The sequence below is a fragment of the Eucalyptus grandis genome, chromosome 1 (genome assembly GCF_016545825.1).
Source record: "Eucalyptus grandis isolate ANBG69807.140 chromosome 1, ASM1654582v1, whole genome shotgun sequence".
Lineage (NCBI taxonomy): Eukaryota > Viridiplantae > Streptophyta > Magnoliopsida > Myrtales > Myrtaceae > Eucalyptus > Eucalyptus grandis.
Window position 1 is genome coordinate 31,586,808 of NC_052612.1, and position 27,441 is coordinate 31,614,248.

Genomic DNA, 27,441 nt, shown 5'->3' on the forward strand with positions numbered 1-27,441 from the left:
TCAACAACAAATAAATCGCCAAATCAAATTTATGAACCAAAACTAGTTCGATCATAAAAAATGTGCCTTGACTCTAACATGTCGGTGAGATTAACAACACTTCTATGAAGGACAAAAAATGAGCTAAACTTGCTATTCATTCATGGAGGAACAAAACTAATCAATTTCTAAACAGGAACTTGCTGTAAAATTTCATCAATTGACTGGCCACACAGTGTCCATTGGAAACGCACTGGATCTCACTTAACGTTGTACCAAAAAAGTCAGAAGGGAGAAGGAAACAAACATTTGCTGTCATCATGATAGACTTACCAAACCGAACCGATCCTCAACTGCATCATTGAATGTTGATTGTATTAGAAGAAAATGCATACATTGTTCATCTGTCATCATATTAGATTTACTACTGTTCATTCCAGTGACTTTGGGCCCCCCAAAAATTGAAAAAAAGGAAAAAAAAAAAAAAAAAAGTTACTAGCGACTCCTTATAGTACTTCTCGTCTTTTAGGAAAATCTCGAAATGTGATTAAGACTGGACGCATTTTCTCGAAAGAGCCCGCGAGCGGCATTCATCTCACAACCAACCCCCTTGATTGGACCTCCATGTTCCAAATGGCCCTCTCTCGCCTTGTCACAGAAATTGCCCTCCATTAATGGTAACAAACAAGCACGCGGCCACCATCACATGGCCCTTGTTTGAATTTTTGGCAATAAGGCGGGGGGGTGGTGGTCCAATTCGGAGGTCGGTCGAGACGAATGTGATTTTGGGATATCTCTTAAGAAAATGTGCCTAGTACGGGATTTTCCCTCACCTTTTTTTTTTAAGCCTTCGCGTTATCATCATCAAGAACGTGGCCATCACGGGGAACCTTCAAGGGACACAAACTCCTTACCATCCCTTTCAACTTTTTTTGTCCGATTGATGGGCCAGCGATCACGTCGCTCAATCTTGACTTCGTCAAAAAGATTGAGCCGCACGAAAAGGGACGCCCATATGAAAAAGCAAAGGAACATTAGTGAGAAGCCCCTAGCAAAATGAGGATTCGATAATTTCATATGCTTAAAATGCAATTAAAATAGCTCAAAAGTAAGGGGGGCAAAAAATAAATAATAATTTGCCGTGGGGGCCAGATGCAAGGTATTCTTGTCGTGGGACGTGAATTAAGGAGTCGTGACCATACCTTGTTGCCCTTTTTCTTGGCAACTTTTTTTTGTCATGACATGGAAAAATGACATATATAATTCATCAATTTTGGTTCAATATGCAATATCCTTTCTAAACTTTAATATATTTAATTTGAAACATCTTGAACTTGAGAGTGTGTTGCTTTTCTTATGCTATGGTTTGTCTTGGATAGTGGTTAAATTCAATTCAATAATATATTGTTCCCCAGTATGTTTGTTGACATAGTGCTCTGGAAGTGCTTTACTGCTTTTCAGGATAGACTTTTTTTCCACCAAATCTTAAAATCAGATCTTGTGACTATAATCAAACTTTTTGTTACTTTTCCCTATGTGACTTATTGCAAACATTACATATATTTTTATTCAAAATTTATAAAATCAAATCTCATATCTTGTTGTCTACTGGCTCGGTAATATATGCAATGTAAATTTAAATATATTCTTTTTCTCGTGCAACTTACTATCAACATTACATATCTTGCGAACATTACATATTTAGAATTGTGCCGGTATTGACGAATCCCATCATTCTTGAAATTTACAAAGCATTTCCGCCCACGAACTTCAATGGAGCATCGCGGGCATTATGCCCCCGCGACAAGCCGAAATCAACAATGAGACATAACGAGTGAGAGGAGCTGCAGAAGCAAACGCCTAAAGCTAGTACCTCACCGAAGAACTGTGGTACGGTCTTTACAGGGAAGAACGTATGGTGTATGGAAGATATTCTAGCTCGAAATCGATGTCAATGGTGTCAAGAAGGCTGGTTGTATGACCTCGCGTTTTAAAAGGCAAATTGTCAAGTGGGATGGGCCAAGCGGCAACACTAAGATGAGGAAGGGACGTCTGAGGTTGGGGGCTCTTTGAGTACAAGCACGCGTAGCCGGATGCACATTCGAGTATGACGAGCGTGGAGAATCAACCGAGAGCTTCTATGTTATTTTCTTGCGACCAAGCAACCCTTTGACTTCACTAAACATCTGAAACTGCAAGTTGCTGTACCAAGAGGAAAGTGTCCTATCGGTGCATATGTTTTCAGCGAAAAACTTTCGAGTCTCTTTGACATTTGATTTGTGGATTAGCCCTACGAATTACATCTATTGCATCGCCGTTACAGCCATCAGGTCAATGAGCAATTAGAATTGTGCCACGGATATTTTTCCTTCAAGAATTTGATATTATTAAATGATTTGGCTTCTTATCTGTTCATATTTCTAATGCTCTCTTGTTAGTCTTAGTTGACTCATCTCACATTAGCATACGTAATATCACTTGTCGGTTCTTTATGCATTTAGCATATAATGCATAATCATGGATTGATTTTGTGGGATTTTTTGAGAATTTGTTGATTTGAAAAAATATATTTCATTTTGGATGATTTTGCTATAATCTAATATGTTAGTTTGTCCTTTCCTAATTTTATATTTTTTTTTCAAGAACATAAATTTTTCATGAAAATATTTGACTTTAAATTCACAGTTCACCAAACAATAAATTTGATATGATATGCGAATATCCAACTTTAAATTTGTAGCTCACTAAGCAGCGGATAGGATATGAAGAAATCTCTAAATTTCATATCCTATCGTATTCAGTTATTTAAACAATCAAACGCAGCCTTCATTTATTCAATTTGATCTTGAAGTTTAGCCCAATGCACTATGTCACTCTTGAATTTTCAATTTGTTCGATATGGTTATTTAATTTAGTTCTTAGACTAATGTAATTCCTAGAATTGAATTAATTGAAAAATAAAATTACATATTTTCATATAATTTAAAGATTAAATTGAATATTTTTCAATAATGGGATCTTATTGAACAAATTAAGAATTTAGGGCTTACATTACTTCAGGCTAAAGTTTAGAGATCATATTGAACTAATTAAAATTTTAGAGATAACATTATATGTTAAGGCAAAGTTTATGAGTCATTTGCATAATTACTCTTTATAAAATATGATTTTGGACCCACTCGACTATGGAAACGGATATGGTTCCTGGGTTTGACACGAAATCTAGAGGATTTTTTATTTTTTTTTCTTTTTGGAGGAAAAATCTAGAGGATGTTGATGATACATGGTTGTGGAATGGGGATTCCTCAATTATTTGACGTGGAGGGGACACGATGGTGATGTCTCAGTGTACTGCGGCAACTCCGTGAATGAGGTTTTGCGAGCTGTGCCTGATCTCGGGAAACGTCGGTAGCAACTGACTCGTGATGTACGTGACTGAGATATTTTCCATGATGGGAAGATGTTAAAGTTGTACGACAAATTCGTGTATGAAAAAGCAGAAATGAAATTGAGATTTTCATTCCAGCTTTCTCCCCGACAAGAACAACTTGCATCCACCGCTTTTGAATTCTACCGGTTTGTCTTTGTATCTTTTAGTCAAAACTCAAACTTAAAAAGAACCAATTTATACAACCCCACGCCCCCTTTGCCCCCTCTTGCTCTCCTCGCTTTGTCGCCGTCGGACGCCGCCCCATGCATTGCACCGATGGAGGGGCTGAACGGAACAGCATGAGAGCAAGGTGGCAGCGGACATGAGAAAACCGCGGTGAGGTGACCATCGGCGGCGGAGGCAGGAGAGTTTCGAAAAGCGAGAGGGTTGATTTGGAATATCAAGATATCGGCGATATGTTGGATTCAATTTGAAATGTAGAGCATGTTTGTTTCGTGTGAAATTTCATGATAAAATAAAATGATTTTTGTGTAAATCATTTTCAATGAAAATTTGTGTGATATGTTGAGTTATTTACAAAGGAGAGTTTGTTTTTCTAATTTTAAGTGTGTGGATGCAACTAATTATTTTTGATGAACATGCAAAACTGTGGTTGCAAACTAAGGACGCAAATGGTGGAGTTAAGGGATGCAACTTTGATCATGCAAACTAACGGGGTGGATTTTTTGAAATTATCCCATCATTAAATCTACAATCAAATTTTTACAGACGTTTGAACATGATTCGTTTATTCCAATTTCTATCTAAAATTCGTCAAATAATTTTGTTAGTGATTTTATAAATCAACTTTCATACCTCGCCTTACCCAACATTATACTTTTCACAACTCATCAAGAATGTAATTGAGTGATAAAAATGGTTCACTTTATTTAGCATGAAGAAAGAATGAGAGCTATTTTTGAGTTCGGTTCTAGGATCAAATAGAGGGTGAACATGAAAAATTGAAAGAAAGAAGAAAAAAATCTATATAATTGCATAGCGTGCTGAAAGAGGAAATGCAGTAATTTTGGGCATAATAGACAGGCATGTGGCCCTATTGGTAAAGCAATTGGGGATGGGGCTAGTGAGTACGTTGTACATGATAAAATTTTACTTCTCTATTTATTTGATTTCTCTGTTTCCCGGAATAGGTTTGGAACAAAAATCCGTTTGGTAACGCAATTTGATTTTTCTATTTCCGTCGCAGTTTCTACTCCCGCTAATAGTTTAGCACATTCTTTGTTGTTACTATGGGGTCCTGAAGCACAAGGAGATTTGGAACATATTTTTATTATGGAAATTGATTTGAAGAAGAAATCAGAATCTAAAATTTTTAATTTCTCAATTTCTAGCCAGAAATTAATTTTTGTTTTAGAAATTTTGTCATGCGCACCCTACTAGAATGAGATTGAATTCCGGTGAGCACTGCACACACATACATAAAAAAGAAAAGCGAGATTAAAAAGAAAAAAAAAGATGAGGCAAATCTAATTAGGGATTGAAAAAGGAATGTCCCGGTTTCTTCTTAGGAGGAGTTAACGTGACATATTAAAAAGACTCTTTCGTGGCTTTGAAGCATCAAAGAAACTTCATTCCCAATCAATTTCTCACCGTCCAAATCCACCTGCCCTCGTTAGATCCTTCTAGGGTCCGGTAGGCAATATAAAAAAAGAGAGGGATTTTTAGCCGTTTCTTTCTTAAATTTATTGTAATTTAAAAAAATTATTGCGAAGTCAATTATTGTGAAGTCGGTCGTACTTAGAGGTGATAATTTAATTTTATAAGTTGTTACTTGTAATGATTGAAACTTGTAATTTATCCGTAATGATCATAATTGGTGATTTACCTTTGTAGACGATAATTAAACTTATAGAGTACGTAGCGTGAAATTTTTACACTTGGTAATTGAGGATACCTATACTTTATAATTGTTGTCAATCAATACGATTTTCCTAAAAGTCCGAGTGAATTTAGTACCTGTTGTTCATGCATGGTAGTTTCCCTTAAAGTCGAAGGCGGCCGAATATCCCACATTTGTAAATTTTCGTGAAAAATCGTGATAATCTAAAGTTGTTGTAAATCCACTTTTTTTTAGTTACTCATCTCAATGATCGTAACCCTCCCTTTAGAGTTCGCAAATTCAAAGGCCCTGTCAGTGAGTAATTATTCTCATATGTCATAATTTTTTTTATCAATGGTAATATTGACAATCTTTATAGTAACTAGTTAATATCTCTCCAAAAAAGCTCGTGATCTACTATCTTTTTAAAATCATCGGACGGTTGATTTTTTTTTTTTCATTTTATCCAACGATTGATACCACATATGGAACCGGTCTGCAAATTATTGGACTGGACCATAGAAGTACAAGTTCGACCAAACTTTCATTTGTACATTAAGGTCTCCCTTAGGGACCAAACTCTTTTTTGTTTTTTTTGTTTTTTTGGTCTTACTCAGAGACAAAATTTGGATTGTGTATGAACTCTCTTTTCTTTTTCTTTTTCTTTTCTACGTTGAAAATGAGAGTATGTTTTTGAAACTTAACCATCATGGTCATCATCGACGTGATTAAAAATTTAGAAGTTGTCTGGGTACCCTCTTTTTGGTCTACTGTATGGTCAAAATTAGTGATGGCGTCCGACATTGAATTTAAAATGCTGGTGACGCAACCACGAGGGGAGAGGTTGAATTTAGTTGAGAATGGTGCTTCGAATTATTTTTGAAAAATGAAATAAGGAATCATATACTACGCAGTATCCAAATTTATAACTTTATGTCCAAGGTCGACGATGCTATGTGGCAAACGAAAACGTAAAAGTTAAGAAACAAGAAAAGTTGAGCAAACTATTAAATAGAGGTTTGGTGGTTCACGTCTAGTCATCTCTTTTAACGCAAGTAATGATTTTATTAGGGGTATGCAAAATAATCGAAAATTGCCTAGATATGAACCAATCCTAAGCGGTTTCCATGGCAATTAATTTGGTTCCCAATTTCTAGTGTGGAACCGTTCACTTGGATTAGAATTGTACATATACATATATTTAATTTTTATGTTAAAAATTTTAAAACCTCGATTTGGCAATCTCGCTCAATGAGCAACGCACACAAACCCTCATCTCGCTCTCTTCTCTTTCATGAATCCTCTCAAGTCTCAACTTGGTACTCTAGGTCGCCTCTCACTTCTGACCTTCTATCGATTGCTCTCTACTATGGGGATTGGGGAGTCTAGATTGGCATGGCCAGTTTCATGGACCCACTTGGAAACCGAACTTGGGTGGGTCTAGGAACTAATAGGTGGTTCTTGGTTCTTAATTTGTGGAATTAACCCTTCATGAGTGATTCCCGGTTTTAGGGTGGGAATCGCTGTATCCTGGAATTAATCACCCATAAATGTTATCATGTCTAGAGGTTGAATCCCATTACCAACTTGAGTAGATCACAAGGTACCTATACCATAAAAGGAAAAAAAAAAATTCCATTTACAAAAGCTGCTTAGTCCTTAGCATGACGTTAAAAGGCTACATGAAGTATCATTCGAATTTCAGGATCCCGCAAATGTAAAACCCTTAGAGTGTATGGTCAGGTGCAAGGCAAGAAAAATATAATGTACCAACTAGGGGTGTAGGCGTATTGTCACTGATACGTTAAAATAAAAAACGCATCTGTGAAGTTCATCGTACCTATTTATCAAATGGGGAGGCCGTGGAGGCCCTTGTGGGAGTTTCGACTTCTCTTTTATGGTGGAGTTACAAGTTGTAACCGACAACCAATGATTCACATAACATTAGTAATTATAAAAGCTTCCTTGCTATAGTAGCAATAGTTCCAACTGTATTGTAAGTTTTACTAAAGCCTAGTATCTCCCTCGTATGCCCTCTAGTTTGTCTTTACAAATAGAAAGAGTCTCCCTGCAAAAACTACTTGTGCTCTACTTATTTCAAGGAAAATAACTTTCAAAAAAATATTTTTCAACAAATTCGTAGAAAATAAACAAGTCAAGAAAACATTTTCCGTTAATAGAAAAAAAAACATCTTTAAGTGGAAAATGATTTCCTCTTATTGAAAAAAAGGAAATCATTTTTCCTTCTCTTTATTTCACCACTCATTTAAATTATTTATTAATTTTATTTCTTATTTCTGGTTTTTTAATTCAATATTTTTAATTATTTTTATTTTTCTTATATATTTTTTCCTTTTTTTTTCTTCTTCTTTGACTAGTCATCAACCATGTCGAGGGCTAGCGACTAGCAATAGGCGAGCTCAAGTGTCGCTAGAGGCTAGTGAAGCTCTAGCCTCGTAGATCGGCAATGCTCGGACCTTGCAAATTGGCAATGCTCGAGTGTCACCAAAGGTCGATGAGCTCATCCTCAACTTGCTGACCATGGCCATGGCCAACAACCAGCTGAGGAAAGAAAAAAAAAAAAAAAAAGAAAAGAAAAATAAATTAAAAGTTTGTAGTTGTCAAAAAGAAAATAAAAATAAAAAGTAAAAAAAAAAAAAGAATAGAAATAATAAAAATAGAAAATGATCGAAATGAATGCACTGAGGAAATCAAATCAAATTCCACCAAGTTTTAGCTAAATATAAAAAAATATTATCATTTTTCCAAAAAATGATATCCTGGATAAACATTTTTTACAAACAATACATTTTTCGCAAAAAAGGAACAGAGTCTCAAGAGTAACTCTCCATGAAATTTGCAAGTTCTTATATAAGAACAACGAAATAAGCGAACAAAATCTCATGTCGCCGTTGCTTAATCCTTTCTTTCAAATTAAGCCTAACATTCCGATAACGAGTTTGAAACTCCTATGCCGACACATCCTAAGGTGTTGCCATGCCAACGCCAATTGCCCATTCATGCTCTTTCTTTTTGCGTCTATCACTTTTTTGTATGCAACGTTTTTGTTAGGCATGAACCACGTAAAAATGGCAACTGCTATACTATGATTTGGTCAATGCTACGCTAAACTCACTAATACGTTGACCATTTGATTTTGTTAACAAATGCTTGATTAATTTGAATCAAACTTAACTTCTTTTCTTAGTCAATGATTGAAGAAATAGAAGAAATCAAAAGGATTTTCATCTCGCGTCTTAAATGAAATGAGCGGACTCGAATTAGCAGTATAGTATTCTATGAGATCCGATAGTATGGTAGAAAGATTCATGTATTTCTTTCTACCATACGAGCTATTATTCTTATTGTAATTTATTGGAATGTAACAAGTTGCACTGTATAAAAAAAAGAAAGAATCTTAATATAGATTAATCTACAATATGTATCTTTTTGATATATGTATTGATATATGTAATGTACGAGGATACTGACGGATCCAAAATCTTTTTCAAAAAACCAAAAAACTTTATCATTGAAATAGAACAACAATCATACATTAAGCATTTCCTCATTTTACGTGTAGTTTCTTTGACTGGTGGGGGTTCGTTCAATAATAAATCTTTATAACTATTACTAGCAATCAAAATTCAACTTTGTTTTCTGTTATCAAATCAATTTATCTTTCAAAATATTTGAAAACTGTTCATGTATAAAATATAAATTCTTTATTTGATCCATTACCAAATATTAACTGCGTTTCGGCAGTAACATATTGTTCGTGGAGCTAAGGTCCAAAATAGGGAAGAAAGAGATGTTTCCACGACTCTTCCACTCAATCAATTCTGTTCCACTGCAGATGGTTCTGCTTCAGCATTAACTGATCTGCCAAAGGGCCCATTCAAAAAAGGATCATAAATTTTAGGCAAGTATTCTTTTTTATTTTCATCATTACACAAATCCAGTTCTTTTTTCGAATACATCTAGAGTAACGGATCTTTTATTTAGAGTTTTCAAATATGGACGGTCCCCGAGTCCTCTTCATTTTTAGCAGCGACGCATGAATCAGATGCGAGGAGGCGTCCTTCTCCTCTTCTCCCATCGATTGAGCTAAAACACAACTGCATAAATCCAATTCTTTCCCGGGGCTCGTTCGAGATCGAACTCATATCCTCGTCAATAATTGATCGGTAAAGGAGGCTATTCGAACCGCTCGTTTTTGAAATGTTGTATCTCGTCTCCTTGGATTCGCCCTGTACCTTCAATTGGACGCTTCGACGGCCGCCGAATTTGCTTACGCTCGCCGGGCCCATCCGCTTTTCTGCATTCCGACACACCTCACCGTCCTCCCATCGATCCATCGCTCTTCTTAGATTCTTCTCTGCACCCTCCGCAACAAATTCCTTCCCCTCCCGGTCCAGCCAAACCGTCCGCCATCCGGTGGGGATCAGACGGGTGCTCAAAAAGCCCGACGCCACACCGAGTTACAGAAAAAAAGGAGTGGTTTCGCGTGGCGCCATGACTTCTTTCTCTTTAGCATGAACGAGGAAAGTACTATGGTCGCGAGTCCCGAACGGTGCCCGTAATTCCATCTCATGCCCGCCGAACCGTGTCGTCTTTCTAACACTAGATTGCCCGAATCTGAACTCGGGATCCGCAGATTCAGTATGGCCTGCTTTGTTCAACAGCATTAGGCGGCATTTGGAGGCGTCTGTTTGTCAGAGAGAACCGTCATTTTCCACATGGTCGGTCCCAACCAAAAAAAGAGCACGTTCAGCAACAGGTTAGCAACGCTGCCCGAGCTTGACATGAACAGAATGGGATTGGATCGGTCCTGATGAACTCAAAAATACAAACTGTAGTCATGGAAGAAGAAGAAGAAGAAGAAGAAAGAAGAAGAAGCTCTTATGAAATCGAACCGCAATGGAGACGAGCTCGTTGTCGGTAACACGGGAAGGGAAGCGTGCTATTCCTCTATCGAAGAGGCCGAAACCCGAGTCCTGCAAAGCGAAAGAACGAAAACGAACCGATAAAGAGTGAAAAAGCAAAGGCGCAACGGCGTAAGCGTTGCTAGCCGACGTGAAAATGTTCCAACATCTTGCTCTTGCCCTCGAATGAAAGTTTCAACCAACTGAACTAATGACTGCCGATGCTAAAATCGAATTGGCTCATCCTGCCTCTTCTTTCACCGCCACCGTTTCCGCTTTCTTTGGCTCCAAAGCAGCCAGGGCAGCGGGTGCACCACCGCCACCATTAGCAGCCACTGGAGGTGCAGCACCGCCACCAGGAGGCACGGAGGTTTAGGTTGTCCTGACCGGAGGCAACATGCTCAGCTATGTCCTAACCCTTCATCTCCGACATAAGGAAGTTCGATCCTGCCGTCTTCAGCTTCCGCTGCAACTGCAGAAGAAGACGGACGGCCATTTTACTCCAATCCACTTCATATCTCAATTCGTCCGCAGGCAGTCGATGTTTTAAAAGATGAGAAACCGATAACCAGTCGATCGAGCCAGAAAATCTCATCCTAAATGGCGCATCACTTGATGTGGAGATTAGATCACTTATCCACCAACTTTTCCGAGTTGTTTCGGACGCTTGGTTACATTTTTAGTTTTCGTTACAAGATAATAGAGTGATTCTTGGAAATTTCCAGTTTCTTTTTTCATCTTTTTGATAGAATTTACTTTTCAATAACTACAGCTTCCACAGCATTTTCAAAGAGCTGCATATTATTTCCAAGGTCCTATGATTTGGGTTATGGCTAGTAGCTTATGTATGAATTCTAGCGTTTCGTGGTCGTGGGACAGTAACGTTGGAATCGCAATGAGCGGGTTCAATGTTTTTTTCAATTTTTTTTTTTTTTTTAATCAAAACAAGTTTGACATTTAAAAGCTTAAATTAAATTTTTACTTTTAAATTATTCCTCGAGGTAAAAACATGGTTTTAGGATGAAACCTAGAACTGAAAATTGCACTAGTGCGTGCATGGTTTCGTTTCCAAAAATTAATAGGTTACAGGTTTTAAGTAGGTGAAATCTAGAACTTGGAACTTGAAATAAGATTTTATATGCTTTTTTTTTGTGTGTCTATTTTCCTATTATCCTGCGGTATTTCTCTAATAGTGAATGTATAATTTGGAATCTTTAATCCGAACTTTCATTTTATGACTGAGACTATTATTTTGTTTTCATATTCTTCATAATCTAAATATAAATTATGATTAGTGGATTACAATAATAAGTGGCGGTCATTAAAGGTGATGATTTATTACAATTATCTCACTAATAATATAGGTGGAACTTAGCTAGATATTAAAATCAACTTCGAAACCTATGATAAGGTAGGTTCAAAATTCCATATTCCAAATATGTATCATAGGTTATAGGTTTCAAAAAATTAAGAAATTTATTCTAGTGAATAAATTTTAAGTAGAATCTATACGAAACACGCAACTACTTACCTCTACTTTCAAACGAGCTATAAGAGAAATATTCTCGGCCTTTTCTTTTTCTGTTCTTTTTTTGGGGGTGGGGGACACGAAAATCAGATTTGGTGAAAAGTATTCTTTTTTTATTTTCCATTTCAGAATTCTTAAGTTGCCTCGGGTTCCTGATGACCGTTATCTGCATCTGTTTGTTTGTTTGTTTTTTTTTAAATATTTTATTGAAATTAGGAAGTATTTTGGATCTCGCGTTGTACAGTGTAGACAGACATGAGAGGAATCTTTTTTAACTTAATTTTTTAATTAATTTTATTTTTGACATGACTGACGTATATAATATTTTTTGGGTTCCTTGCCTGCAGAGAGGTAAATGAAGGAGCATCTTTTTATCTGTTTACCCCATCAGAATCGCTGGCTGATTCTCGTTGACCGATGGGGGGTCTGTCCATTCTAAATATTAGTCAAAATTTGGTGAATATTGCTTAATTATTGTAATGTGTACAAAACGAGGAACAGATTATTGCTCTGGCTATTTTGGGTTTTTCTTTCTTCTATCCTTTTTCAGCTTTTTTTTGGCACTTGAAATTGACGTTGTTAGGAGCTACGATTTAACTTTTTTTTAGAATTATGAGATTTGACGTCACATTGATCCTAACGAAAGAAGTATTGAAATTAGGTGGCTTTGATGCGACTGCTCATTTCAGCCTTTTCCAACTTGGCTGCTGATATTGAGGTTTGGTTTTCTAGTATGGATTAGAACGTGGGGTGGCATGTATCGATTAGCTATCACTGGCTCTCGAACATGAGCTGCGTTCGCGCGTGGGTTGCTTTCATGCTCCTTTTGCGCAATGGAAAGTCGCGGGCAATTGACAGTTAAGATGTAGTGATAATGGCGTACCTCATCGGACCGAACAAAACATCATGGATAATTAAGCAATTCTCGAGAGAATTGGTGAATATCGGTCTAATTAAGATTTCATGTATGAACTCATTCACTTGAACCACTCGAATTGAATCAATTTTTTTCTTAATTCTTACAAACTATGCAAGTGAAAATCCCAATCTCATTCCTCACTCACGCTCAAGAACTTGAAAACCCTAGTCCTAATTCCCATCCTTCACAAACCTCAGCTCAATCATGGCTCGCGGGTCTCTCGCACCTCTCACCTCGATGCCTTCCTCTTTCCCGAGTCCTCTCTCTCTCTCTCTCTGTTGTTGGTCTGCTCCCCCTGCAACCATGCCGAGTTCATGACCTTCTGAGAGTCCAGCTAGTCCACCTCGGAAGTAGAGATCCATGGCGCCTTCGACCTGTACGACCGGGACAAGGACGGCCAGACCTTCACCCTCTTCCAGAGGCAATATAAGGTCCCTCTTCTTGAAACCCTCAATTTCTCTTCTCACTTAAACCCATCTCTCTTCCTTCGAGGCCGTAGCAAAATCGAGACAGACCCTCCAATATCTCTCAGCATCTTCAATTGGCTCAGGACAAGAGTGGGTTTGGAAGTAGACCTTAATTCGCACTAACCCACGTGTTGCAAGGCTATTGCCGATAAAGATCCTGCAGTGGACTACATGCTACTTGAAGGAGTGAGATTTGCTTTCAAAATTCATCAAGTTTAGCAAACAAACAAAAAAAAGACATATCGCCTGTTCCTTAGACCCACTCAAGAACCAGACCGGACCGGCCAATCATGTTCCAAGATCAAGTAGGCAGGTTCCTGATTTCACAAACTAGAAATCGACTGAATTTGAAATTGATCACCCCTAATAAATATTATCTTTTTAATTTATGGATTAGTTGAGGGAAAAAAATTATATGAATACGTGGCATACATTTCTTGATAAAAATTTGATTTACGGTAATGGATCTCGACAAAATAATGAAGCATAGAAAAATTAATGACATTTTTTATTTAATATAGAGGTGGACACCAAATTTAATAGTTTGCTTTTTATAATTAGGAACTATAAATATACTAAATTAATTAAAGGTCATTAAGAGGTAAGACTTCACATCCCTACGTAACAACCTACATTTTAAAACATAATGGGTAAACCTAAGTTTAATAAGAGGAGCATGTCAAAATCACAAATTCCCTCACCCAAAAGGCGTTTAATTGTAAAGATAATGTTTACATCTGATTTGCTAAATATATTTTAGCTCAACAGTTTAATCATGGCGGGTACAACAAGAGTCGATAAGATTTATGTCGTGCAATGCCAAACTAAATTTCTGAACTGAAACCAGTTTGATCATTAAAAACGTGTCTCGACTCTAACTTGTCGATGAGATTCATCTATGAGTTCATCCATGGAAGAACAAATCCAATCAATTTCTAAACAGGAAAGTGCTGTGAAAATGCATTAATTGACCGGCAACACCGTGTCTAATGGAAACGTGTTTGCGCCGCACTTAACTTCGTACAAAAAAGTCAGAAGGGAGAAGGAAACAAACATTTGCTGTCATCATGATAGATTTGCCAAACCCAACCGATCCTCAACTGCATCATTGAATGTCGATTGTATTAGAAGAAATTGCATTTGCCACTGTTCATCTGTCATCATATTAGATTTACCACTGTTCATTCAGGTGACTTTGGGCCCCCAAAAAATGAAAATAAAAAAAAAAAAAAAGACGCATTTTCTCAAAAGAGCCCGAGAACGGCATTTATCTGATCAAACCCCCTTGATCGGACCGCCATGTTTCAAATGGCCTCCCCTCACCTTGTCACTGGAGATTTTTTTTTTTTTTTTTTTCTTGTCACTGGAGATTGAAAGCACCAAAAATTGTCCTCCATTAATGGTATTGGTAACAAACGAGCACGCGGCTGCCATCACATGGCCCTTGTAGGTCTTTTGTTCCGGCAATGAGGCAGGGGCTCATTTAGAACGTGGTGGTCCAATTCGAAACTCGGACAAGGCAAATATCACTCTAGGATATCTCTTGAGAAAGTGCACCTAATTCGGGATTTCCCCCCCGCCTTTTTTTGGCCTTCACGTTATCATCATCAAGAACGTGGCCTTCATGGCGAACCATCAAGCGACACAAACTCCTTACTATCCCTTTCCACCTTTTTTGTCCGACTGATGGGCCAGCGATCACGTCGCTCAATCTTGACTTCGTCAAAAAGATTCAAAAAGATTGAGCCGCACGAAAAGAGATGCCCATATATAAAAAAGAAAAAGAACAAATAGTTAGGAGACCCCAGCAAAATGAGGATTCAATAATTGCATATCCTTAAAAAGCAATTAAAATGGCTCAAAAGTAATGGGGCCAAAAAATAAACAATAATTTGCCTTGGGGGCCAGATGTAACTATTCTAGTCGCGGGATCTGGATTAAGGAGCTCCTGACCACACCGCGTTGCCCTTTCTCTTACCGGCCTTTTTCCTTATAAAATAGAAAAATAATTTAAATGATTCATCAACTTTAACTTAATGTATAATATCATTGTTAAACTTTTACTTTGTTGAACATGATCTTTAAATATTAGCTCAATGTGCAATGTTATTTTAAAATTTTTAATCTATTTATGTGATTCTTGAATTTTTAAACATAATAAACTAATGTAATTGAGAGATAATATTTGATACATTTATTATAATTGGGAGATTAGATTGAATATTTATTATGAGTTTAGGGATTATATGAACAATCATTTAGAGGATTTAATGATTCCTAAAAGTTCAATAATGATATTGCTTATTGGGTTAAAATTCATGAATCATCTTAAATTAATTAAAAGTATAGAGACGCAGTTATATACTAAGTCAATATTTATGGGCCGTTTATGTAATAACTCTAGAATATGGCTTTGGACTGAGGATGAAGACCACCACAGAGGATACGGATACGGGTCGTGGGTTTGACCCTAACTTAGGAGGATGTTGATAAGACGTGGTTTTGAAATGAGAAGCCTTCAATTATTGGATGTGGAAGGGACACGATGGTGATGTGTTGGTGTACTGCGGGGACATCGTGAATGTGGTTTTGCGAGTTGTGCATAACCTCGGGAAACGCCGGTAGCGACTGGCTGGTGATGTAGGTGATTGAGATATTTTCATGCTGGGATGATGTTAAAGTTGTACGAAAAATTCGTGTATAAAAAACAGAAATGAAATGGAGATTATTCCAGCTTTCTTCCGTTAAGAACCATTCGCATCCACCGCTTTTGAAATTCTAGCGGTTTGTCTTTGCATCTTTTAGTCAAAACTCAAGCTTAAAAAGGATCAATTTACAAACCCCGCTTTCTCCTCTCGCTCTCCTCCCTCTGTCACCACCGGCTGCCACCCCTCGCATTGCACCGATGACTGATGTTGCCGGAGGGGCTGGAGGCGGCAACGCAACAGCAAGGTGGCGGCGCAACATGAGGGAACCACGGCGAGGCGGTCATCCGCGACGTCAGAGATGGGGAGGAGAAAGCGGCGGAGCATTGGGTGGTTTGACGGGCTTCTTTCCATTGTGGGTGAGTTTCCAAAAGCGTGAGGGGTGATTTGGAAGATCAAGATATCAAAACTGAAACCCACGATGGATGGTAGATTCAATTTGAAATGTAGGGCGTATTTGTTTTGTGCGAAATATTATGAAAAACTAAATTGCTTTTTGTGGAAATTTTTTTAGTTAAAAAAAATTATGTGATGCGTCGAAAAAATTGTAATGCAAATTATTTTCAAGTGTTTGAACGTCATTTAAAATAATGGGTATTGAAAAAGACAAAGAATTGAGCCATTATTAAAAGACTTGTTATGCTCGAGAAAATGATTTCCTCTATTTATTGAGGAGAATTTGTTTCCCTAATCTTAAGGTGTGTTTTTCTTGACCGTAAATGTTTTTTTCATTAACTGATCATTTTCAACAAATTAAACAGGTAAATTCTAGAAAACTAATTTATGAAAAACTCATTCGTGTAAACCAATGCACTTGTAGTCGCAGGATGCAGATGATAGGTTTCAAAAGTCAAGGGATGCACTTTGCTCATGCAAAATAATGGGGCGGATTTTTTGAAATTATCCCATTATCAAATCTACTATCAAACTTTTGCACGTGTTTGAACATGGTTCGTTCATTTCAATTTCTATCTAGAATTCGTCGTATCATTTCGCTAGCCATTTTGTAAATCAGAATTTCTACCCGCCTTACCCAATATTATGCTTTTCATGTCTCATCGAGAACATAATTGAGTGATAAAAACGAGTTCACTTTTTTCAGCATCAAGAAAGAATGAGAGCTCATCTTGGTGTCCGATTGAAGGGGTTGGGGATGGGGCCGAAGAGTACTCGGTTTGAAATTCGATTCTCGCGGGCACTGCACATATGCATATAATAGAAGAGTGAGACAAAAAAATAAAAGACGAGGCAAATCTGATTGAAGATTGAGAGGGGAATGTCCCGGTTTCTTCTTAGGAGTTAAAGTGACATGAAAAAGACTCTTTCGCGGCTTTGAAGCATCGAAGAAACTTCATTCCCAATCAATTTCTCACCTTCCAAATCCACCTCCCCTCGTTAGCTCCTTCAAGGATCCCGAAGGCCACAAAAGAAAGGATTTTTTAGCCGTTACTTTCTTAAATTTATTGTAATTTAAACAAAAATTGTTGTGACTGACCAAAAAACAAAAATTATTGTGAAGTCTGTCACACTTTTTTTTTTGGGGGTCAAAAACAGGAAACTATATTGGAGAAATAAAACCATTACAGCCGGCAGCTAAAGCATCCGCGCAAATAAGATCAATTAAGTAAAATGGGGAAAAAAACAGCCCAACTTTGAACGGAAGAAGTACGGTCATGGGCCTTTGTGGCCTAGTCAGCAGCAACGTTGGCCTCCCTTCTGCAGTGCACGAGCGAAAGATTAGGGAAACATGAGAGCAAGGAGGTGGCTTCGATGAAGAGAGGCCAATTCTCCCATGGCGGCTTGCAGCGGCAATTCAAGATCTCAACCACCAGGAAGCTGTCTGATTCAAGAAGGAGCAGAGCATTTGTGAAACCACGACGTTGCAGATGCTGAAGAGTTAAAGACACAGCTTGGATCTCGGCCTGTAGGGCAGAAGATGCAGCAAAGTATTTCGAAAATCCATCAGTAAGTCTTCCGAGATGATCCCTGCATACACACGCCATAGTACATTCTCTTGAGCCTAATTGATGCGATCCATCGATATTGATCTTCAAGGTACTCGGATCTGGGGGCTTCCAAAGAGCTCCCTTGCTCTAGAGCGAGTGCCCCTTACTCGTCAGAGAAGAAGCCGTCAGACGAGCTACGTGAGATCCAGCCAGAGCAGCCTCAACCACCCGAGATGGTCAAAGGCCTTCACGCCGAAAAATATATCCATTCTGAGCACACCAGATCTGCCAGAGAACAGAGGCCAAAGTCTCCAAACCAGGTAAGGAATTTCTTGACTGAACTTGCTGGGCTATCCATTCATCTATTCTATAAAGCTGCATAGGTGAAATCTGAATGTTGAAGCTGGGGTGCAACCAAACCCTTTTAGTCCACGGACATAATAAAAACAGATGTTCTAGGGTTTCAGGGAGGTTCTGATCACATAGTAGACAACACGGGTTGTTAATAATATGCTGCTGATAAAGATTAGCCCTTGTAGCTAAAGCATTTTGACAAAGCGACCATAAGAAAGCTCGAATTTTTGGGGGGAATGCATTTTCCAGATTTTTTTCCATAACCAACTTGGGTTCTAGTAAGAAGAGGAAGTCGTACTTACTGTCTGATTTGTTGCTGTTGCTGTGAATGAACGATAAGCAGATTTAACAGTAAAATAACCATCTTTGGTAGTGGTCCAAATAAGCTGATCTCTGGTAGAATTTGGTTGCAGTGGGATAGTGGTGATCTGGTCAATTACCTGGTTGTCAAAGAATCTGTGTAGCGGGTTGGCATTCCAGGTACTGGTGGATTGATCAATAAGATCAGCCACCAAAACAGGTTCTTCACGGACTGAAGGGCCACCTAAGATTCCAAAAGGGAGCCAATGATCACCACGAATTCTGATTGATTTCCCGTCACCTACAGACCAACGTATGTTGGGTAGGAAGGCATCTTGGGGCATCCCGACCGAGCAGAATACTCTGCTAGCCCCAAGATGGGCGAGAGCCTCTATCGGCATTAAAAAGAGACTTGGAATGAAAATACAGTCCTTTAAAGACTTTACTCCAGAGAGATAAATGCTGATTAAATGAACGCCAAGCCTGCTTGCCCAATATTGCTTTATTGAAATTCAGAAGATCCCTAAAACCCAAACCACCATCTGCTTTGCTTTTTTTCAGAACTTCCTAACTCTGCCAATGGATTCCTGATTTATTTCTATTGTTTTGCCACCAAAATCTGGCTATGCTTTTCTCTATAGACCTGCAAATAGACACAGGTAACTTGAAAATAGACATAGCGTATTGAGGAATAGCCTGGATGACAGTTTTAAGAAGAATCTCCTTCCCACCCTTTGAAATCAAATTAGCTTTCCAACTCTCCAATTTGGAATGAATTATTCCCATTATCCACGAAAACATGTCTTTTTTAGAACGTCCCCAATCAGAAGGTATCCCTAAATATTTTCCAGACTTGTGCAGAATAGGAACCCGCAGCTCCAAAGCCAAATTCTGTTGCAAACTAACTGGGTAGTCTTTTCCAAAGTAGATACCAGATTTATTCTGATTAATTTCCTGCCCTGTTGCTAGACAATACTGCTGTAAGATATTCGATAAATTCTGACATTCATTGACAGTATTGTCAAGAAAGAAAATAGCATCATCCGCAAAAAAACAAATGCGATAAAGAAGGGCACCACCTGTTGAGTTTAATACATTTAAGATGTTCCATGTCGATAGCTTTCTTAATAAGGGTAGATAAGATATTAGCCATTGGAATAAAAAGATAAGGGGAGAGAGGATCACCCTGTCTAAGACCTCTAGTAGGGTGAAAATAGCTAAGATGTTCTCCATTCATTTTAACAGGACGATTGAGTCGAGATACATTGCATGGTCCACCTCACCCATGAAGAGTGAAAACCCAATTTAAGAAGATAATCTTGGAGAAAATCTCATTCAACCCTGTCATACGCTTTCCTCATATCTACTTTCAGAACTGCTTGATAAGTACGCATTCCTTTCTTGATTCTAAGTAGGTGTAGAACTTCCTGGACTAGTAAAATATTATCCTAAATCTGCCTGCCCCCCACAAAAGCAGACTGTTCCTCAGAGATAAGGTCCGGTAGGATGGGTTTTAAACGATTGGCAATAATTTTAGATATAACTTTATAAGCATAATTGCACAAACTAATTGGACGATATTGATCCAGGCTTTCTAGGTGAGGAATTTTTGGAATCAAAGCGATCGGAGTTCTATTTAAAGATGTGGGCATAATACCAATAGTAAAAAAAATTACTAACTGCTGCAAATAGGTCAGATTTAATCATGTCCTGGTGCGTCTGATAGAATAAACCATTAAGACCATTAGGGCCCGGAGCTTTGGATGCTTCTAATTGAAAAGTAGCCTGCTGCACCTCTTCAATGGTAAGAACAGCAGTTAAATTATTATTCATCTCCTGTGTTACCAAAGGAGTACACCGATCTAAGATAGGAGCATAGTTGCGACTTCCAACTGAGGTATATAGGTGTGAAAAGAAACCTGTCACCATCTCCTTTAGTCTTGTAGGATCCCGCACCCAATAGTTGTCATCATCCTTTAGTATAGTAATTCGATTATGTTGACGACGTTGAATAGTTGTGGCATGAAAAAAATGGTATTCTTATCACCCCATTTCAACCAATTAACTCTGGATCGAATAGTCCAATACCGTTCTTCATGACTCCACACCCTATGCAGTTCCTCCTTCAAAGGTTTTGCCCTAGAAAGATCATAAAAAAACATGTTGTTGGTTGGTAAGATGCTGTAGTTGGAGCTGCAAATCATTAACCCTGAGTTTATTGTTGGAAAATTTAGAATGACTCCACTTCATTAGAGCATACGAAACTGCTTGAATCTTGTTGAGTAGAGATGCATGCTTGCTGCGGACAGAATTCCAGGAAGTATTAATAATTTCCTGACACTCCACATCCTGGTTCCAATAAGATTCATACATAAAATAATGTTGTCTAGAGCCAACAACTGGTAAAGTGTTTAAGATAAGAGGGCTGTGGTCAGAACCAACAGTAGGTAAAGCCTGAATTTCAGCCCAAGGAAATAGTAATCACCAATCCAAGGAGCAAATGGCACGATCAAGACATTCCTTTATTAACTCATCCCCTTGACGATTGTTAATCCACGTAAAAGCACACCTCTTTGCTTCAATAGGCATTAAAGAACAATAATTTAGAATAGATTGAAAAGAAGCCAACCGATTAAAATCTGCTGGTCTACCTCCTTGCTTTTCCCAATGATAAAGAATCTCATTAAAATCACCGATATAGGCCCAAGGAAGAGTATTTACAAGGCTGATGTTAATGAGATCCTGCCAAACCTCGTGTCTCAAACGAGCAACAGCAGGGGCGTGAAGACATGTAAGGCGCCAAGTGTTACTGTCCACTTCATCCGTACAAGTCATATCAAAATAGTTAGGAGTAGAACCAACAAAAGAAAGAGAAACAAAATCATTCCATAAAACTGCTAAACCTCCTGCAAAACCAACCGGGTTGTAAACACAAAGATGCAAAAAACGCAACCGAGTTTGCAGACGACAAAGCACAGCTTTGCAATTTTTAGTTTCCATAAAAAATAAGAGATCAGGTTTTTCCTTAACTACCAGGTCCTTTAGAGCTTGAACTGTGAGGGTATTGCCCAAACCCTGACAATTCCAACTGATCAATTTCATTTGTGACGAGGGGGCTGTTGAGGGCCAGCCACCCATGCCCAACTCCCATCACCAGTAGCTTCCTCAATGGGAGTATCCATCAATAAAGATTCATCAAGGTCGTCTGGCGATGCATTTCGCATATCATAGGGGTTATATCTCTTAAGCTTCTTAACAGGGCCAATTTTCGTTGTATGGCGAGAGCTCTTCAGCTTTTTGTCCTGATTTATATTGCTTGATTGAAACTGAACACCCTTTTGCTTTGCTGATGCAGGTATCAAAGCAGTGTGATAACGACTTCCTTGTTGAGAGGACACACGCGTTGGAGGGGCCAGAGGGGTGGATGCAGCAGGAATGTCAGTAACCAAGGGCTGCAGCAGGGGAGAGACCTCAGAGGTAGGTATTGGCGGCAGTAAAGGAAGGGGTGAGCAGCTATAGGGAGAGTTTCAGGTACAATTTCTTCCACTATGTCCTTCATCTCCGTCGATTCATAATAGAGTTTCCAATACGGACTGAGTTCCTTAACTTCAGCGCACAGTCAATGTCCATACGGTAGCTTGTCATCCCCAGTTAATTGATCAACATCAACAGGACTAGCTGTACACGAGGTAGCATAATGCCCCAACTTCCCACATAAGTAACAGTAATGAGCAAGGCGCTCATACCTAAAGTCCAACCAAATAGTTTTGTTATTGATTCTAATCAAACGACCTATCTGCAGAGGATGCTGAAAGTCAAGTTCAACTCGCGCACGCCCTAATCTCATGGTAAACGTATCTTGACCATCTGCCCTAACTTCCAAAACTTTACCAACTGTCATAACTGCTTTTCTAATAAGTCATTGCATTGCACCATTCCGTGGAAGGCCAAAAACTTGCACCCAAATAGCGCAAGTGGAGAAATCATAGCAGTGAAGCGGTGTGTTAGGAATCCAAGCCTTAAAGACAACCAGACGACCAGAAAAGACCCAAGGTCCCCCATCTAAAATCCTTTGTTTATTAGTGTGTAATTTGAATTTCGCCGCATTGAGACCATCATCTCTCTGAGAGATGTCCACTTGTTCTGTTCGCTAGACTTGTTTCAATGTACTCTGGAAGGCCTGGAAATTTATAGGAGAGTCAACGAAAATCTTACCGATCAAGGTTAATCGGTACTCATCCAATTTCGTAGGTGAAGGCACATCGTTCCAGACCTCCAAATCGTGAGGCGAGCACAATCTTCCCAAGCGCTTACGCAGGGCAGCCAGACGGGGGGAATTGGCATCATCTGCATGTACCATAGCTACTGCGGACAGAGTTAGGAGCAAGAAAATGAAGTCGAAAATAGAATCAGAGACTGGGAAAGCTTGGATAGGCGAGATGGACCAAAGAGAAAAGCCAAGAGAACCAAATGAAGGTTAGATTCGAACATGCAAGCAACCGATTGAAGGTCCGGAGGATGGGAAAGCAGAGCGAAGCAGGGGCGAAAGGAAGAGAGAAAAAGACGAAGGAACAAGATAGAACAAGAATTGGAGGCAGAAAAGTTAAACAATACGGAAGGGCACCGAAAATAACTACTGGGAGAAGAGAGAATCCATCAAGGAAAACCAGATGAAGGAAAGAGGATTAAGGTTTAAGCTGAACAGAAGAAAGAAACTCTGCAAAAGCAAGAGAGAAAACTACCCCTTTCGGATAGAAAGTATTGAAGTCTGTCACACTTAGAGTTGATAATTTGATTTTTAGATTGTTACTTGTAATGATTAAAGCTTGTAATTTATATGTAATGATCATAACGGTGATTTATCTTAATAGATGAAAATTAAAATTATAGAGTACGTAACGTCAAAATGCCGACACTTAGTAATTGAGGATTCCTATGCTTTGTAATCGTTGTCTATCAATACAATTTTTCTGAAAGTCCTTGTAAATTCAGTAGTTACTATTCATACATAATAGTTTCCCTTAAAGTCGAGTGTGGCCGAACATCTCGACATTTGTCACTTTTCATGAAAAATCGTAAACAATCTAAAGTTATCATAAATCTTTTTCTTTTCTAGTTTTAATAACTCATCTCAATGATCACGACCCTTCCTTCAGAGTTCTCAAATTTAAAGCCCCTATCAGTGAGTAATTATTCTCATAGATCATAATTTTTTTTTTTCGATCAATGGTCAAGTTGACAATCTTTGAGTAACTAGTTAGTAACCTACCAAAGAAACTTGTGACTCACTATCTCTTTTAAACCATCCGACGGTTGAAATTTCCATTTCTTTTGATCTAACAATTGGTATTTCATATGGAATTAGTCAATACGAGTGTGTTTGGTGACATTTCTATTCCTGGGAATAATTTTTTTTTTTTAGAAATATGTTTTCTATTTTTACTCCATGGAATATTTTCTGAGTAAAACATCGCGTTTAGTCACTGTATAAAATTTCTATTTTTAGAATAAAAAAAGCACAAGAATACATTTGATATGACCTACAAGTTTTTTTGTGATATATAATTTCTTTTATTTTTTAAATAATTTTTTGAGATTTTTTTTTTTTTTTTCTTTTCTTTTTTCCTCTATTTTTCTTCCTTCTCTAGCTGGTCGCCGAGTGGCAGCATGTGGTAGACGATGGCATGAAGCGGGTGGTAGCATGCGGCGGCCGGTGGTGGCTGGCGGGGGTAGCGGCAATGAGGAAGAAGAAAAAAAGAAAAAAATGCCTTATTTATAAAATTACTTTGGGAAACAAAAAGCCAATTTATTTATTTATTTATTTATTGTTTCCGTTTCAAATTATTCCCTATCCATTTTTCTACTTTAAGGAATAAAAAAGTTAACCGATGTTACTAAATCTGTTCTTTTTCTATTCCGAATAACAAAAGAACAAAGAAATGGAATTGTTACCATGCAATTTTAAATTACTGGACTGGACCATAGAATTTTGAATTCGATTAAATTTTCATTTGCACTTTAAGGTCTCCCTTAGAGACCAAACTTTGTTTTTTTTTGGTCGTACTCAGAGACCAAATTTGGATTGTGTATACTCTCTTTTCTATTTCTTTTTCTTTTCTTTGTTGAGAACGAGTGTGTCTTGGAAACTTGATCATCATGGTCACCATCGTCGTGACTAAAAATTTAAAAGTTGCCTTGGTACCCTCTTTTCGGTCTCCTCTTTGGTCAATATTGGTGTGTCTTTGCCTCGATACCATGAGGGGGAAGGTTGAATTTGGTTGAGAATGGTGCTTTCGATTATTTTTGAAAAATGAAATAAGGAATCATATACTGTGCAATAGTCAAATTTATAATGTTATATTCAAGGTGGACGATGTTACGTAGTAAATAAAAACCTAAAAGTTAAGAAACAAGAAAAGCTGAGCAAACTATTAAATAGAGGTTGGGTGGCTCACGTCCAGTCCTCTCTTCTAAAACTAGTGATCTTATTAGAGGTGTACAAAATAGTCGAGAACCACCCAAAACCAAACTGAACTAGGGCATTTCCCAGGGAGACCAATCCCTGTTCCTAATTCTAGGTGTAGAACTACTCACCCAAACTGGATTTGTACATATATAACCCTAATTTAGTGATCTCACTTAATGAGTGACACTCACAGACTATGTAACACGGACACTCTCTGGAAGCCTTTGTGTCGTATCCGACACTCCGACACGTGTCCGACACGCGATCAACGAGTGTCGAAAAATCCGACACGTGGTTAACTCTCTCCGACACGCTCCGACACGCGAGTCCAGAATTCCAACATGCGATTCCGACACACACGGGGTCAATTTTAAAAATTTATAATACTTAAGGGGTCAAAATATAAATATACACAAAAGAAGTAATAAAAGAAGTAATAAAATTGCTATAAATATACACGCACGGGGTCAATTTTTTTTTTTCCAGTTTTGTTTTTTTATAATTGTTTTAGTTTTTTTAAAAGTCTTTTACTATGAAAGAAGTAATAAAAAATGCTATATATGATAAATAAATAAATTTAAAAATATTGTTTCAGCATTTTTCTTTAGACAATTTTTTTTTCTTCTAAGTTTTATGTATTATTATAACAAATTAAAATAACGAATGATATTATTTAATATTTTTGTGTAAATTAATTTTAGGCTATTATTATTATTTTTTATATATAAAAATATATTTAATATATAACGTGTCGGAACGTGTCAAAATTCTCTATTTTTAAGAAATGCCGTGTCGATGTGTCGTGTTATGTCGTGTCGTGTCGTGTCGCGTGTCGCCTGTCCGTGTTCGTGCTACATAGCTCAGATGCCTCATCTCGCTCTCTTCTTTTTCACAAATATGCTCAACTTTCAACTTGGTCGCCTCTCACTTATAGCGCTCCATGTTTCACTCGTTACAGTGGCGATTGGGGAGTCTTGAAAGGTATAGTTGATTTCATGGACCTACCTAAAGATCAAATTGGATTGGTGGTCCATCCACACCCTGCAAATACTACTTAAGGTATGTTTGGTAATGTGCCAAACATCGTCTAATTCTATTATTTTATTCATTAAAAAAAGAATAAAAATATGTTTGGTAATTTTTTTGTTCTCAAGAATAGATTTAAAACAAAATAAAAAAGTAGAAAAATGTTTTTTTTTTGTTTTGTTTTGTTTTTGGGAACAACTCCAAAGTCAAGGCAAACTATTTTCTTTTTTTACTCTCTTTTCTTTTCTCTTTTCCTTTTCTTTCATTTCCTCTTCTTCTTCCTCATTGTCGATTGTTGGCCACGGTGATGGCCGACATGGGGTCGGCCTTGCCAGTGATTAGGGAAGAGCCTCTCCAAGCCAGGTTGAGGCTGGCCTCACACTAGTTGGCAAGGTTGAGGCACGCCGATGGCTAGGCAAGCTTGCCCAACCATCGATGAGCTCACCGGACCTCGCCTTGGCCTAATGAGGCTCAGATGAGGTTGCTAGACTTCACCCAACCGGTTGTCAACCATTGTCATAGCCGATGATTGGCTAGAGAAGAAAAGGAGGGAAGGAAAAAGAAAAAGAAAAAGAGGAACAAGAAAGGAGAAAAGAGAAAAGTATAATAAAAGTATTAAAAATTAAAAGAAATTCTAAGTTATAAAAAAATTTAAGGGTTGTACCAAACACATTTTTATTGGAAATAAAAATTTTAGATAGTTACCAAACGCTTTCAAATACTCAGAAACTCATTCAGGGAACAAAATAAAAAAGAATTATTTTTGAATAGAAATTATTATCGAGAACGGAATGATTACCCAACAGGCCTTTAGAGTTACTTTCAATGAAGTTGCAAGTTCTGATATAAGATAAATAAAATGAGTTGACACAATCTCTCAAAAGCTATTGCTAAAATAGAGGACTTTGACTTGAACGGCTATAATCTCTTCGCCGTCGCTTAATCCTTTCTTTCAAATTAAGCCGACCATTTTGATAACAAGTTTAAAACTCTTACACCGACACATCCTAGGGAGTTGCTGATGTTGATTGCCCATTCACGGCATTTCTTTTTTACTGACGGTTCATTAGGCACGGACCATGTAAAAATAGCGACTACTCCACTATGGCTTCTACCTCGTCGAGCTCACTTTTGTAACCGCTTATTTTGCATAGCTCGAGACGTTTCAAAGGAAGGACGCCTAGAGCTTGATATAATGGATTTTGTTGACAAATGCTCCGAGAACACTTGTTATCGAATACCCCTCCTTACATCGACCTCTTCATCAGCAGTACCGCCGCACGAATCAGATGGCGGCAGCATCGGTCTCCTCTTCTGTCATGAATCGAGCTAAAACACAATTGCAAAAATCCAATTCTCCTGGGGCTCATTTAAGATCGATCTCATATCCTCATCAATAATTGATCGGCAAAGGAGGCCATTCGAACAGCTCGTTTTTGAAATGTTGTGTCTCGTCTCTTGGATTCGCGTGCCATGGCCCGGCCCTGTGCCTTCGATTGGACGCTTCGACGGCCGCCGAATTTGCTTACGCTCGCCGGGCCCATCCACGTTTCTGC

At 38.1% G+C, this 27,441-nt stretch overlaps 1 long non-coding RNA gene across 1 annotated transcript; it reads left to right on the top strand.

Annotated features, from left to right (window-relative positions):
- Positions 1 to 8,421: 8,421 nt before the first annotated feature.
- LOC120291125 lies at positions 8,422 to 26,238 on the top strand. The gene is made up of 3 exons (XR_005548983.1): positions 8,422 to 8,561; positions 18,386 to 18,387; positions 26,228 to 26,238. It is a non-coding gene; the product is annotated as an uncharacterized LOC120291125 (long non-coding RNA).
- The last annotated feature ends 1,203 nt before the right edge of the window (positions 26,239 to 27,441 follow it).